Here is a 14,170-nt window from a genome sequence, read left to right on the forward strand (position 1 = left end):
TTATTATTATTATTATTATTATTATTATTATTATTATTATTATTATGGACTTTTCACATTCTAATTGTCCGACTCGTAAGCTGAATGGTCAGCATACTGGCCTTCGGTTCAGAGGGTCCCTGGTTCGATTCCCGGCCTTCATAGGTTAATTCCAATGGCTCGGGGGCTGGATGTGTGTGCTGTCCCCAACATCAAAAACACGCAGTTACCTACACATGGCAGATGCCACCAACCCTCATGGGAGTATCTGCCTTACAAGGGCTGCACCCGGCTAGAAATATCCACATCGTTGCCATAAGATGTATGTGTGTCGGTGCGACGTAAAGCAAAATAGCAATAAATAAATAAATAAATAAATAAATAAATAAATAAATAAATAAATAAATAAATAAATAAATAAATAAAATAAATAAATAAAATAAATAAATAAATAAATAAAAATGAAAGAAATATCACACGAAATTAATTATTACAAATTCTAACAACAATTTTAGGATGGGTATACGGCCCAAAATTCGTGGGGGCTAGGAGTTTATTGAGCAAGTTTCTCCATCGGACGACACAAAAATATATTAAAATTTAAAAAATGCTTCTAATGACATGTAAGTAATCTTGTGCTTCGGAATACGAATTTAAAAATGAAAAAAGAAAATCTACAACCTGTTTTCCAGTCAATGACCGGGTCAGGGATGGAATGAATGAAGCCCCCATCTAGCGGCGAGGATAGGAATTGTGCCGGCTGCCGAAGCCTGTCGTACTACTCTGGGGCAATGATTAATGACTGACGGATGAAATGAAATGATAGTAGAGAATGTTGCTGGAATGGAAGATGACAGGGAAAACCGTAGTACCCGGAGAAAAACCTGTCCCGCCTCCGCTTTGTAGCACAAATCTCACATGGAGTCTCCGGGATTTGAACCACGGAACCCAGCAGTGAGAGGCCGACGCGCTGCCCTCTGAACCACGGAGGCTGTTAACGGAATACGAAATTATGACATGAAAATATGTAATGCTAACATTTTTATCACGATTGAAGCAATTTTCATAAAAATGTTCCGTCCTGCAAGCAGTTTCTTTCTCAACTAGACACACGTCTTCTTTTTCTTCTCCTTCTTCATCTTCTTTTTCTTCTTGTCCAACGACTTGGCTGAATAATCAGCGTTGTTTAGAGGGTTCCGAAGTTGATTCCCGCCTGGGTCGGAGATGTTAATCGAGTCTATTCCTCCTTTTTACGTCGCATCGATACTGCGACAATGGGATAGGAAAGAGCTAGGAGTTGGAAGGAAGCAGCTGTGGCATTAATTAAGGTACAGCCACTGCATTTGCCTGGTGTGAAAACGGGAAACCGTGGAAAACAATTTTCAGGACTGCCAACAGTTGGATTTCCTTTTGGATATATTGAATTTTTGCAGTTGCATTGTTGATACTAGTGATTCATTCTGATTTCTTATAGGAAACTTGTAATCCTATTTTGGCCACACACTTTTCAAATTCTTCTAATTTTAGCCTTCGTTCTTCTACTTCTATTTCTAGTTTGACCAGATCATCTGGAAAAGCTAACAATTCGTCTGTTTTGATGGTCCCATTACAACTGATGCGCAAATTATTATTCTTATTCTTATTACATTAGCAGTAATCTTGGACCTTTTTTAGATATTGTTTGTTAAATATCTTATGTTAATCTGTAGAGGTCGAATTCATGCTTTATTCATATCTGTGGACTACTTTCCTCCACAACCACCACATCAATGGATGGAGGTGTTTGCTTGTGAGTCAGCCAGTTAACTTGATAGTCGCGCTTTCTGCTGCCTGATTGCATTATTTACCGCTTCCCTTTCACCGGTTGACAGCCAAGAGATGCAACACGGCAGTGATACATGGCTGCGCCTTTTAAAAGCGACAGTTACTGCACTTTCATTTCTTGTCTACTGCACGTGGAGGCAATACCTAGCCCATACGCAGTGATGGGAAATGTACAAACAAATAAATAAATAAATAAATAAATAAATAAATAAATAAATAAATAAGTAAATAAATAAATCCGCAGTTCTATCCCTTCAGGCAAACAACTCAATGTTAAAAACATCCTAGGGATATGAGTTACGAATTTTAGGTAAATAAAATATAATAAAGTATGAAAATATATTCTTTATATATTCCTAAAAATTACAATCCTTTTCTTAATCATCGTTATCCGGTTGATTAGATTAGGCCTTTTTCTACCACTACGAGCGCTAATGTGAGTCAATGCAGTTTCACCTAAACCCTTATAACTACGTTCGGCGTGGACATTTTTTTTTTAATTGAGAAAAAGTCCAGCCCACCTCTGTGGTGTAGTGGTTAGCGTGATTAGCTGCCACCCCCGGAGGTCCGGGTTCGATTCCCGGCTCTGCCACGAAATTTGATAAGTGGTATGAGGGCTGGAACGGGGTCCACTCAGCCTCGGGAGGTCAACTGAGTAGAGGTGGGTTCGATTCCCACCTCAGCCATCCTGGAAGTGGTTTTCCGTGGTTTCCCACTTCTCCTCCAGGCAAATGGCCGCGGCCGCTTCCTTCCCTCTTCCTTGCCTGTCCCATCCAATCTTCCCATCCCTACACAAGGCCCCTGTTCTGCATAGCAGATGAAGCCGCCTGGGCGAGGTACTGGTCATTCTCGCCAGTTGTATTCCCGACCCGAAGTCTGAAGCTCCAGGACACTGCCCTTGAGGCGATAGAGGTGGGATCCCTCGCTGAGTCCGAGGGAAAAAGCGACCCTGGAGGGTAAGCAGATTAAGAAGGAGAAGAAGAAGAAGAAGAAGAGAAAACGTCTGACCAAGGAACACATTACAGAAATAATTATGTAAATAATTTAATTTGGCTACCATTTGAATCAAACAGAAAACAAGTAAAGAAACAAGCGATTTTAGGCCGTTTTTCCGAAACTGCATTTAGGCCGGAAGAGATTTTGTAAGTGTCTTGTTTTAGTTTGAAAGAGCTGTCCGAGACTCACAATTTGAACCCTTTCTGGGCCCTTTAGCCTTCCACCTTTCCGCACAAACGAGGAAATTGCTTAATTTTACGTTCGCACAGTATGGGACACCTACTTTGTCTGCTAAGAAATGTGTTCTTCTTCTTCTTCTTTCTTCTTTTCCCACACATGTGGGGTCGCGGGTGCGAACTGCGTCGCACATATGGATTTGGCCCCGTTTTTACGGCCGGATGCCCTTCCTGACGCCAACCCTCTATGGAGGGATGTAAGTACTATTGCGTGTTTCTGTGGTGGTTGGTAGTGTAGTATGTTGTCTGAATATGATGAGGAGAGTGTTGGGACGGACATATACACCCAGTCCCCGAGCCAGAAGAATTAATCAGAAGCGATTAAAATCCCCGACCCGGCCGGGAATCGAACCCAGGACCCTCTGAACCGAAGGCCAGTACGCTGACCATTCAGCCAACAAGAAATGTGTTCACCGTTAGTAAAAGCAATTGGGTTCAGTTACAGTTGAAAATGAAAATACAAAACCTGTTTCCTGTCATTCGATCAGGTCAGGAATGGAATGAATGAAGCCCCCACTGAGCGGCGAGCCTGTCACAATGATTAATGACTGGTAGATGAAATGGAATGCTTGCCGGAATGAATGATGACAGGGAAAAACGGAGTACCTGGAGAAAAACCTGTCCCGCCTGCGTTTCGTCCAGCTCAAATTTCACACGAAGTGACAGCGATTTGAACCGCGGAACCCAGTGGTAAGAAGCTGGCGCGCTGCCGCCTGAGCCACAGACGCTCTTCAATTACAGTTGCCTGACAAAGAATACTCAGTTACAATTATTAATTATTTTTTTCAAAAGTCCGACTCATTGGCTGAGTGGTCAGGGTGAGGCCTTCGGTTCAGAGGATCCCGAGTTCGATTCCCAGCCGAGTCGGGGATTTTAATCGCGTGTGATTAATTATTCTGACTCGGGGACTGGGTGTTCGTATTTCTCCCAACACTTTCCTCTTCATATTCAGACAATACACTACACTACCAACCACCACAGTGATTACATCCCTCCATGTAGGGTTGGCGACAGGAAGGGCATCCGGCCGTAAAATAGAGCCAAATCTACATAGTTCGCACCCGTGACCCCACAGGGAAAAGCGCTAGAAGAGGAAGAAGAAGATTTTTAAAACAAGTTTTCAGAAAAATTACAAGTACTTCAATGAATGCGAGACTTTTTTAATATAGGGATGAATTACTCTCAAGCAAAATTTGCATGCCATTTTCGTGTTTTCACTACTTTCAGCGTAAGTGTCCGGATCCATAGCTAAATGTTTGGCATGCTTGGTTTGGTCACAGGGGTCCCGGGTTCGATTCCCGGGAGGTTTGGAAATTTTAACCATCATTGGTTAATTTCCCTGGCACGGGGGCTGGGTGTATGTGTTGTCTTCATCATCATTTCATCCTCATCATAACGCGCAGGTGGCCTACGGGAGTCAAATCAAAAGACTTGCACCTGGCGAGCCGAACCCGTCCTGGGATCTCCCGGCACTAAAAGCCATACGCCATTTCATTTATTACAGGATAAGTAATTCAAAATATTTATTCAAAATAGGGGAATGGAAATGCCTTTACCCCTTCACCGTCATATGTCTATACCGGCTCCATTCTCGACCATGTAGCAACTGTGGGTGGGGTGTGGTGGGATAGAATCTATGGTTGAGCCAACGGTAGTTGGAGTCTGACATTCAAGCGGCGAAAGCAGTAACTATGGAGTACGGTGCGATATCGTAGTTAACTCCATCTCTAGCATGTCACCCTTTCATATAGGCTGACATGTTGGCCTAATGCAATTCTATAAACTTTGACTCGTTCCTAAGCTCGTGTTAATAATTGCAGCATTTAAGACAGAACACGTCATTGCCGATAAATATGAGAGTTCATAATCACCAACAAAATCATCAGTTTCTGACAATAACCTCAACAAATACACATGTTCAATACAGAATAGGACTCTACAACTAGCCACTGATTAACTTATAAAAAATAAATTAACAACAAAAATAATATTCAGAAAACAAATGCATAAATACATAAAGCAGCAGGAACTAACAGAGCCAACACAGTCTTCTTCTTCAGTTTTTCCTACATCTGTGGGATTTTTGGTGCGCACATGTGGATTTGGTCATGTTTTACGACCGGTGCCCTTCTTGAAGCCAACACTATTGCGTGTTTCTGTGGCGGTTGGTAGTGTAGTGTGTTTTTTTGAATATGAAGAGGAAAGTGTTAGGACAAACACAAATACCCAGTCCCCGGGCCAGAAGAATTAATCAGACGCGATTAATATCCCCGACCCGGCCGGGAATCGAACCCGGGACCCTCTTAACCGAAGGCCTGAACGGTGACCATTCAGCCAATTAGTCGGACCAGAGCTAACAGAGTACCACTCCGAATAACATCACAGAAGCGAGTGAAAACAAGCCAACCCACGTGGCGATAGCTTGGCATCGCTGTTCTCGTTGCCATAGCAACAGATCTTTTTCGAGCAGAGTCAGTCAACTTTTTCTCGCCGGTGACGCTAAACGTCAGACTCCGACTATTGTGGGCATTGGTTGTACGCTATCCCCTGCCTGTAGAACAAGGTAGACCAAAGACTGTCACAGTGGGAGCGTGGGTTGGCGACCATGGTTCTGCTAGGTGAGTCTGACATTGTCTGCACTTACTTTGTCAGTATCCTTGGTTTCATCTCTCCTATCTGACCTTCCTTGGTCAATTCTTGTTCTTAACGACTTCCACTGTATTAGGTTTACGAGTTCTAGGAAGTCTTTCACTTTCACGCCCTTCGTAGCCCTTCCCTTTGTTCGGCCGATTCCTTCACTTTTCGACGTGTCAGACCTGATTCGTGTTAATAGAGGATGGTTGCCCAGTACTTCCTCGCAGCCACCACCATCATCTGGACCACGTCATCACATTCTAAAGGCTAAACCTTGTCACCGTAGGCATAGATGTCTCTCTTGAGCCAGTCTTTTAAACTCGGTGTATGTCTTACAGTTCATTCTCTGACGCAGGTTCTTGAAATAAGACTCTCTGTGTCGTCCTCTTCCTCCTTTCCCTGCAATGAAAAAATGAAATGGTGTATGGCGTTTAGTGCCGGGATATCCCAGGACGGTTTCGGCTCGCCAGGTGCAGGTCTTTTGATTTGACACCCGTAGGCGACCTGCGCGTCGTGATGAGGATGAAATGATGAAGACAACACATACACCCAGCCCCCGTGCCAGGGAAATTAACCAATGATGGTTAAAATTCCCGACCCTGCCGGGAATCGAACCCGGGACCCCTGTGACCAAAGGCCAGCATGTTAACCATTTAGCCATGGAGCCGGACTTCCCTGCAATTATTCCTTCAATGACGTTAAAAAGGAAGTCTTCATGCCGCAGAATGTAACCAAAAATTATTTTTTTTCCGTTTCTCAATTTTAGTTACCCTCTGTTTTTATCCTATCTCTCTAAAGGACTTCGGTATTGCTCTTCATTTCTGTCCACCTTATCCTCTGCATTCAAAAAGTAAAATTTTGCTGTAAGTTATCCCCTGTTTAGCCATTCACCCCAGGCGCTTTCTACTCCTCTGTGAGCCTCGGAGCCATGATATTATTATTATTATTATTATTATTATTATTATTTTAATGTTATTATCTTTTACGTACCACCAACTTCTTTTGACGGTTTGACGGTTTTCGGAGACGCAGAGGTGCCGGAATTTAGTACCGCAGGAGTTCTCTTTTGTTGATATTTTGCTTTACGTCACACCGACACAGATAGGTCTTACGGCGACGATGGGAGAGGAAAGGCCTAGGAAGCGGTAGGAAGCGGCCGTGGCCTTAATTAAGGTACAGCCCCGGCATTTGCCTGGTATGAAAATGGGAAACCACAGAAAACCATCTTCAGGGCTGCCGACAGTGGGGCTCGAACCTACTATCTCCCGATTACTGGATACTGACCGCACTTAAGCGACTGCAGCTATCGAGCTCGGTCAGGAGTTCTTTTGGATGCCAGTAAATCTACCGACACGAGGCTGACGTATTTGAGCACCTTCAAATACCACCTGCCAAGTTGGTATCGATTTAAATAGAAGAACGGCGTGTTTATTGGCAGTTAAAAAGTCATTTAGTATTTGACTACACACTGACAGACACTAAAGAGACTGCCAAACTGACGAGTATGCGCGGTAAGTGGGCGAACATACCTCAGTGTAGTGATGGGATAATCTAATACAAAATAATCGCTTGTTCAATTATTTCATTTTATTCGATTATTCGATTAAATTTCTCATTCGATTATTTTTCGATTATTCATTCGAATGAATGAGGCAATCGAATAGCGAATTTTTCCATTCGATAATTATTTCAATTATTCATTCGGAACTGCAACCCGCCTGGTGGCCATAATCGTTAAGGCATTGAAGTCTCAACGGTCTGACACTGTGGTTATCCGGTTCGAGTCCCGTTGGTCGAAAAAATGTCACCATCAGAATGTTGGCCAGCAGGTTGGGGGAGGTGGTGGTATACAATTGGTAATCACTAGATTGCGTGCCAAAAGCCTGGATTAAATTCCAAACCTCTACGTAGTGCTCATATGGAGTGAGGGCATATGACGCTGTTGATGGTGATTCGTCCGTCGGACGGCGACGTTAAGCCTTGAGCAGCCGCTTGTTGCTATTCGAGAGGTGTAGGCTATGTGCCGGCACCGGGTTTCACCCTCTCCCTTCTTACTATCATATATCACGTCATTCCAAGATGGAGGGATAGGGTGGGCCTATCCCATAGGTTGTTGACAAAGGTGAATAGATGGAGGTCGAGAGGGAGAGAGAGAGATGGGGTGCCTGGGGTGCTGGATTTCAGCGCGCGGGTGGCCTGTAATCAAACGGAATGGTGAGGATATAGCTTTGTCTACTGTGTAGAGGGCTGGACGTGTCGTTCTAGGGAGGGCGGCTCCTTTTTTTCCTCACCAGGGAAGGGGGGCGAGGGGCGGCACGGCTGGTCAGTAAGGTGGTTTTAAGGCTGATGACACACGGAGCGGTTTTCGCCGAGTCGGCAGCCGAGTCGGCCGCCGAGTCGGCGCATGTTTCTATTGTATCAGATGGGATGAAACAGACAGAGCGGTGCTCGTCGACAGGCGGCAGATTTGCCGACTCGGCCTGTCGTGTAGCTGGCGGTGCAGCGAGCGTTTTGAAGACTTTGTGCGCGCTCTAGCGCCATAGATTTAATACATTCAGCTGAATCACGGCCGACTTGATGCTTCGCTCTAGTCGGGCGTGGCTGAATTTACGCGGCGATTGCATCATTGGTAGGTATTCTTGTATTAGATATCATGAAGTATCTTTGAAATTCAATAATATACACGTAAAAGGACATATAGAGTAAGTAGACTTTTGGAATAAGAATAAGAACAATCCTTTATTTTTCGGTAATTTTAGCTAGCTTCCTCACCTAACGTCACGCTCACTAATGTGTTTTGTCCACTGCCTGCTCGATACGCACCCGATGACTGCTTATAAGCAGTCATTTTAGATGCAGTTCGAGCAGGCAGTGGTTTCGTCACAGTCGGCAAAAACCGCTTTGTGTATCAATCACAGGCGGCGGCCGACGCGGCTGCCGACTCGGCAAAAACCGCTCCGTGTGTCATCAGCCTTAGGGTAGCGCTTGCTTATGGCCCGGTTTCCCGCCCATGTGAGCGTCCGCATTGTAGACTTAGTTTATTTTTATTTTGCGTCCACATGGTAGATTTAGTTCATATTTTTATGTTTTACTCTTTGTAACGGGAACATGTATTTGGACCGAAAGCCTGTAATGTCCTTCAATAAATATCAATATCAATATATCACGTTATTCATTTCATCTCATCTCATTAACTCCTCTGATGAGGTTGACGTCGGGAAAGGTCTCCGGTCATAAAAACCGTCCACGACAGATCCATCTCACCTCATACCCGATCCCGTAGAGCAACGAGACAAGGGTTGGTCAAAAACATTCATTCAGAACTGCATTCGAATAAATGAGGCAATTGAGTAGCGAATGCTTTCGAAATAATCGAATTAAAAGTGCTGTTATTAAGACTGTCAATTCACTCATTCAGTTTGAACATTTGGGGTTAAGTTTGAAAAAAAGGCGTATTTCTATTTTTCACAAGAGTTCATCTGTTCACTTCAATCGATTATGCATCCGACACACTTAAATAAAAAAATTGATTCATGACGCATCCTTATATTCTATGCGATACATATGAATGGTATTTGAAACTAATTCGATTATTTTATTCGATTATCCCATTACTACCTCAGTGATGAGGCCAGAAATATACCCCTGCTATCCTTCCTCACAGCACATACTACACGTTGCTGCGCGAGCCTCCACTACCTGCTGTGGCGAATCAGTCACGACAAACGACATTTTCTACATATTTCCGTTAAGATTTTTGTTAATAATTAAAGAAATTAAATGAAGTAATTAGCTGATCACAGATGGAACAATGCTGTTGAAATTAGGTCTCTATTGAACAGGCAAGGACTGCATTCAAGAGAATGAGCAAAATTCTCTGTAACAGGGACTTAAACATCAATCACCGTCTCCATTTACTTCGGTGCTATGTATTTTCTGTCTTATTTTATGGTGTCGAAACTTGGACCTTAATAGTGAACACCACCAAAACACTTCGAACTTTTGAGATCTGGTGCTTGCGACGTCTACTCAGAATATCATGGGTTGACAGAATATGAAACACTGAAGTACTGTAACTCCTGAACAAAGAGCTAGAGGTCATGCACAGCATCAAAAAGAAGAAACTTGAGTAGCTTAGCCATATCATTCGAAATGGTAAATATAGAATATAGAATACGTAGTGTCTAATATTGTAATATAGAAATCAAAAGAGTGTGTTAAAGGAACATCAAGACCAGTGACACTTCACTACGAACTATTAGATAATTAGATAATTTTAGACTTTTACGATTCCCATTGGCGCATGTTTTATCACAACAATGTATCATTTAAACTTACAAATAAGTCGTCCTAATCTTAAAATTATTCAGTATTTAACATTGTATGTTATTTTAACAAAGATAAAAGTTCTTGAACAGCTGAAGTTGGCCGAAACCGGTACTGAAAAAAGGCTATAAGTACTTTAATATAAATAAATAAATAAATAAATAAATAAATAAATAAATAAATAAATAAATAAATAAATAAATAAATAAATAAAAGTATTGATTAGGTGGGGAAATCCAGCCTTATATTTGTGATCAAGGAGAGACTCCTTCACCTTATCTTTCTTTCTTAATCTGTTTATCCTGCAGGGTTGGCTTTTCCCCCGGACTCTACCGCCTCAAGAGCAGTGTCCTGGAGCGTGAGACATGGGGTCGGGGGATACAACTGGGGAGGATGACCAGTACCTCGCCCAGGCGGCCTCACCTGCTATACTGAACAGGGGCCTTGGTGGGGGATGGGAAGATTGAAAGGGATAGACAAGGAAGAGGGAAGGAAGCTGCCTTGGCCTTAAGTTAGGTACCATCCCGGCATTTGCCTGGAGGAGAAGTGGGAAACCACGGAAAACCACTTCTAGGATTGCTGAGGTGGTAATCGAACCCACCTCTACTCAGTTGACCTCTCGAGGCTGAGAGGACCCCGTTCCAGCCCTCGTACAACTTTTCAAATTTCGTGGCAGAGCCGGGAATCGAACCCCGGCCTCCAGGGGTTGGCAGCTAATCACACTAACCACTACACCACAGATTCACCTTATCTTACAAGGTAAAATCGAAGGAAGGAGAAGTAGGGGAAGAACGAGAATATCTTGACTGCGAAATCTACAAAAATTGTATGTGCTCGGTACTCCCCTATTTTCCGACTTGCGAGAACAAGAACCAGATCGCCCTGATGACAGCCGACATACAATGAGGATACGGTACAAGAGGAAGAATTAGCTGATAAGACAACGGGCTTTTAAAATATTTTTTATTTATAATTCCTGGTTACAGATGGTTAAAATGGAACAGAAATGTAGCGTTTTCTCCACAAGTTCACCACTGGCCTTCTTCTCCCTGTGGGTGGGGGTGGTAGAAATAACACCCACGGTATTCCCTGCCTGTCGTAAGAGGCCATTAAAAGGGTCCCCTGGGGTTCTTAACTTGGGAGCGTGGGTTGGCGACCACGGGGCCCACAGGTGAGTCCTGGCATTGCTTTCAATTACTTGTGCCAGGCTCCTCACTTTCATCTACCCTATCCGACCTCCCTTGGTCAACTCTTGTTCTTTTCCGGATCCTTTCCATTTTTTCGCTCTGATTAGTGTTATATAGAGGATGGTAGCCTAGTTGTACTTCCTCTTAAAACAATAATCTCCACCACTCACCACTGGCCACTGGCATATAGTACTTATGTTACAGAGGTGTAACTGTCTACATGAAGTTAAAGGTAGATTTAGAAAAAGATAAATACATTCTTTCAAGACTCTTGGACAGCTTCACTTATTCTGCTGACGTGCTGCTGCTCCAAGAATGGTTGTAGCCCGGAGAACTTGCTTGGTTAGAAGGCACACCTGGTTGAAAGATACTAATTAATTCAAACAAGTGTATGTTACTCTGTCAATGCCAGGAAATTTCAGTGGCTTAAAATTAACACTTCTCTATGTCAGCTACTACAAGGCTGAAGATAACTCTGGTATAGTCGGCAGACGTTCCTGATCGGACGTTCAAAGATACATTTAACTTGCATGTTTTGTGCCAAACCGTCCCTAAATATGGTGGCAGGCTTCACGCGTGACTACGCGCGATTGTTTCACATCCCACATCCACGCTGCTGGCCTTGAGCTGCCGTCTATGTCACACTGAATATTCCAAGCGAGGTTAATCACAGATCTCTCACCACACTTTAGGTTGGACAAACCAGTTCAGCCTCCAGGTGGGGCATCATCTCAATACCGATACGCCTTTTATAGATACAGCTGATCTGATCTATCTGTGGGAACTTTGTCGTTTATTTCTGACCAAGAACGCCCTCGGGTCGTGAGCTCAGTAACAGAAGAGAACCATTAGCATGGAGAGCTGCATGGCATCCTCAAAGAGAGGAAGGTGAGACATCAGCGAGCTCTTGTGACCTAGTGATGGCAATATCGAATGTTTTAAACAAGACCGACTACAATATATCAGACCGTAATATCAAAACCAATATGGTGGACGTCGTGGGCGCAGTAGCTGCCGACTGATGAAGGTTAGGGTAGCATGCAATAACTTCATTTCGACGATAAACCAACTCACGATTTTCGGAGATGTCGGAATTTAGTGCCGCAGGAGTTGTTTTACCTGCCAGTAAATTTACCGACACGAGGCTGACGTATTTGAGCACCTTCAAATACTATCGGACTGAGCCGGAATCAAACCCGCCAAGTTGGGGTCAGAAGGCCAGAGCTTCAACCGTCTGAGCCACTCAGCCCGGCGTCACATTAAATTATTGTGTTGACACCATTGAAAGAGCTACACAATATCTGGTTCAATCAGCCAGAAATTACGAAAGGATCACGTACATATTTTGCGAACGGTGGTAGATAATTTAACATGATAAATGTAACATCATAGGGAAAATCACTGTTGCACCGATGAAACGCTTCGCGAGCAAGTACTCATCATATATAAACAACTAGAATCACACATATTGTGCTAGAATAGATGGACAACTCCACAGCAAAAGAGAACAACAAGCTGATTATTTCGAAATTTCACTTAGTCAAATAACGTTTTCTCTTAGATTACACTTCGCTGGATAGATGGAAATACATTATAAAACGGTTAAAATGATATTTATAACATCATTTGGAATGTTTAAAAATAATTTAAGGTTCGAAATTCCTCAATTTATTCACTCTCATAAGAACTATGAAACATAACGTGTTGCCTTAGTTTCGAAGTGGTGGACAATTTCTAATGTTCAGCACTCGATGAAAATGAAGTACACCCGAAATGATTACGCCAGCTCAATGAACAGCCCCGGTGATGTTAAGCCTTCCTTACTGGAAACTCTTAAATTGTATGTTGACATATGATATAGTAGCACTTCCAACCATGATGGTAAACTTAGCAATGAAGCGTTCAGACACGAAAAATATAATAGGATTTTCCCCATTGAAGAACATGAGTAAAACAACTCTATTGACTCTAAACAATGATGTCTTTAACCTACATGGACGAGCTACAATTTGGTGTAGACTGCTAGATAACAGATATCCACAGCATGAATCGGAAGGTATTGGTATAATAAAACCCCTGAGTTACAAACAAAGCTAATCCCTGCAAGTCCCCCTGTGGGTGGGGGCGGTAGAATAACACCCACGGTATCCCCTGCCTATTGTAAGAGGCGACTAAAAAGGGGCTCCAGGGGCTCTGAACTTTGGAGCGTGGGTTGGCAACCACGAGGCCCTCAGCTGAGTCCTTGCATTGCGTCCACTTACTTGTGCCAGGCTCCTCACTTTCATCTATCCTATCCGACCTCCCTTGGCCAACACTTGTTCTTTTCAGACCCCAACGGTATTACGTATGGATTCCTAGGGAGTCTTTCATTTTCATGCCCTTCGTGCCCCTTGTCTTCCTTCGGCCGATACCTTCATTTTACGAAGTGTCGGACCCCTTCCATTCTTTCTCTGTGAAAGTGTTATATAGAGGATGGTTGCCTAGTTGTACTTCCTCTTAAAACAATAATCACCACCACCACTATCCCTGCAAGTCACTATTTCTTCTGTGTAACAGTGTACAGATTGCTCCATCTGTCACACTATAAGTTTTGTTATACACCAAGATCTAGCCAAATGTTCCCGCAGGCAAGCACAGATTCTTTCAAAATACAATTGCATCTAAATCACACGACACTTTGAAGCACATACACACCATATCAATTATCACTATTTAAATGATTTTTTTTTTTTTTTTTTTTTTGTAGAGGAATACGAATAGGTCCACCATTTAGAATTAGAAAAATAGTTTTCCCTAATCTCAGACTTACTGTCTGATGACATATGCACACTACTGTTTTGTAGAAATATTCACGATGTATGTTCCTGATTCACTTCTCTCTTAATGTTTCATTCCTTAGCGAACTTAAGAATAGATGTATGAGAGGCATTGCCATAGTTCGATTTAAATCTGGTTCACAACACGACCAAAACAAACATATTCTCACAT

The sequence above is a fragment of the Anabrus simplex genome, chromosome 3 (assembly GCF_040414725.1).
Source record: "Anabrus simplex isolate iqAnaSimp1 chromosome 3, ASM4041472v1, whole genome shotgun sequence".
Classification (NCBI taxonomy): Eukaryota; Metazoa; Arthropoda; class Insecta; order Orthoptera; family Tettigoniidae; genus Anabrus; species Anabrus simplex.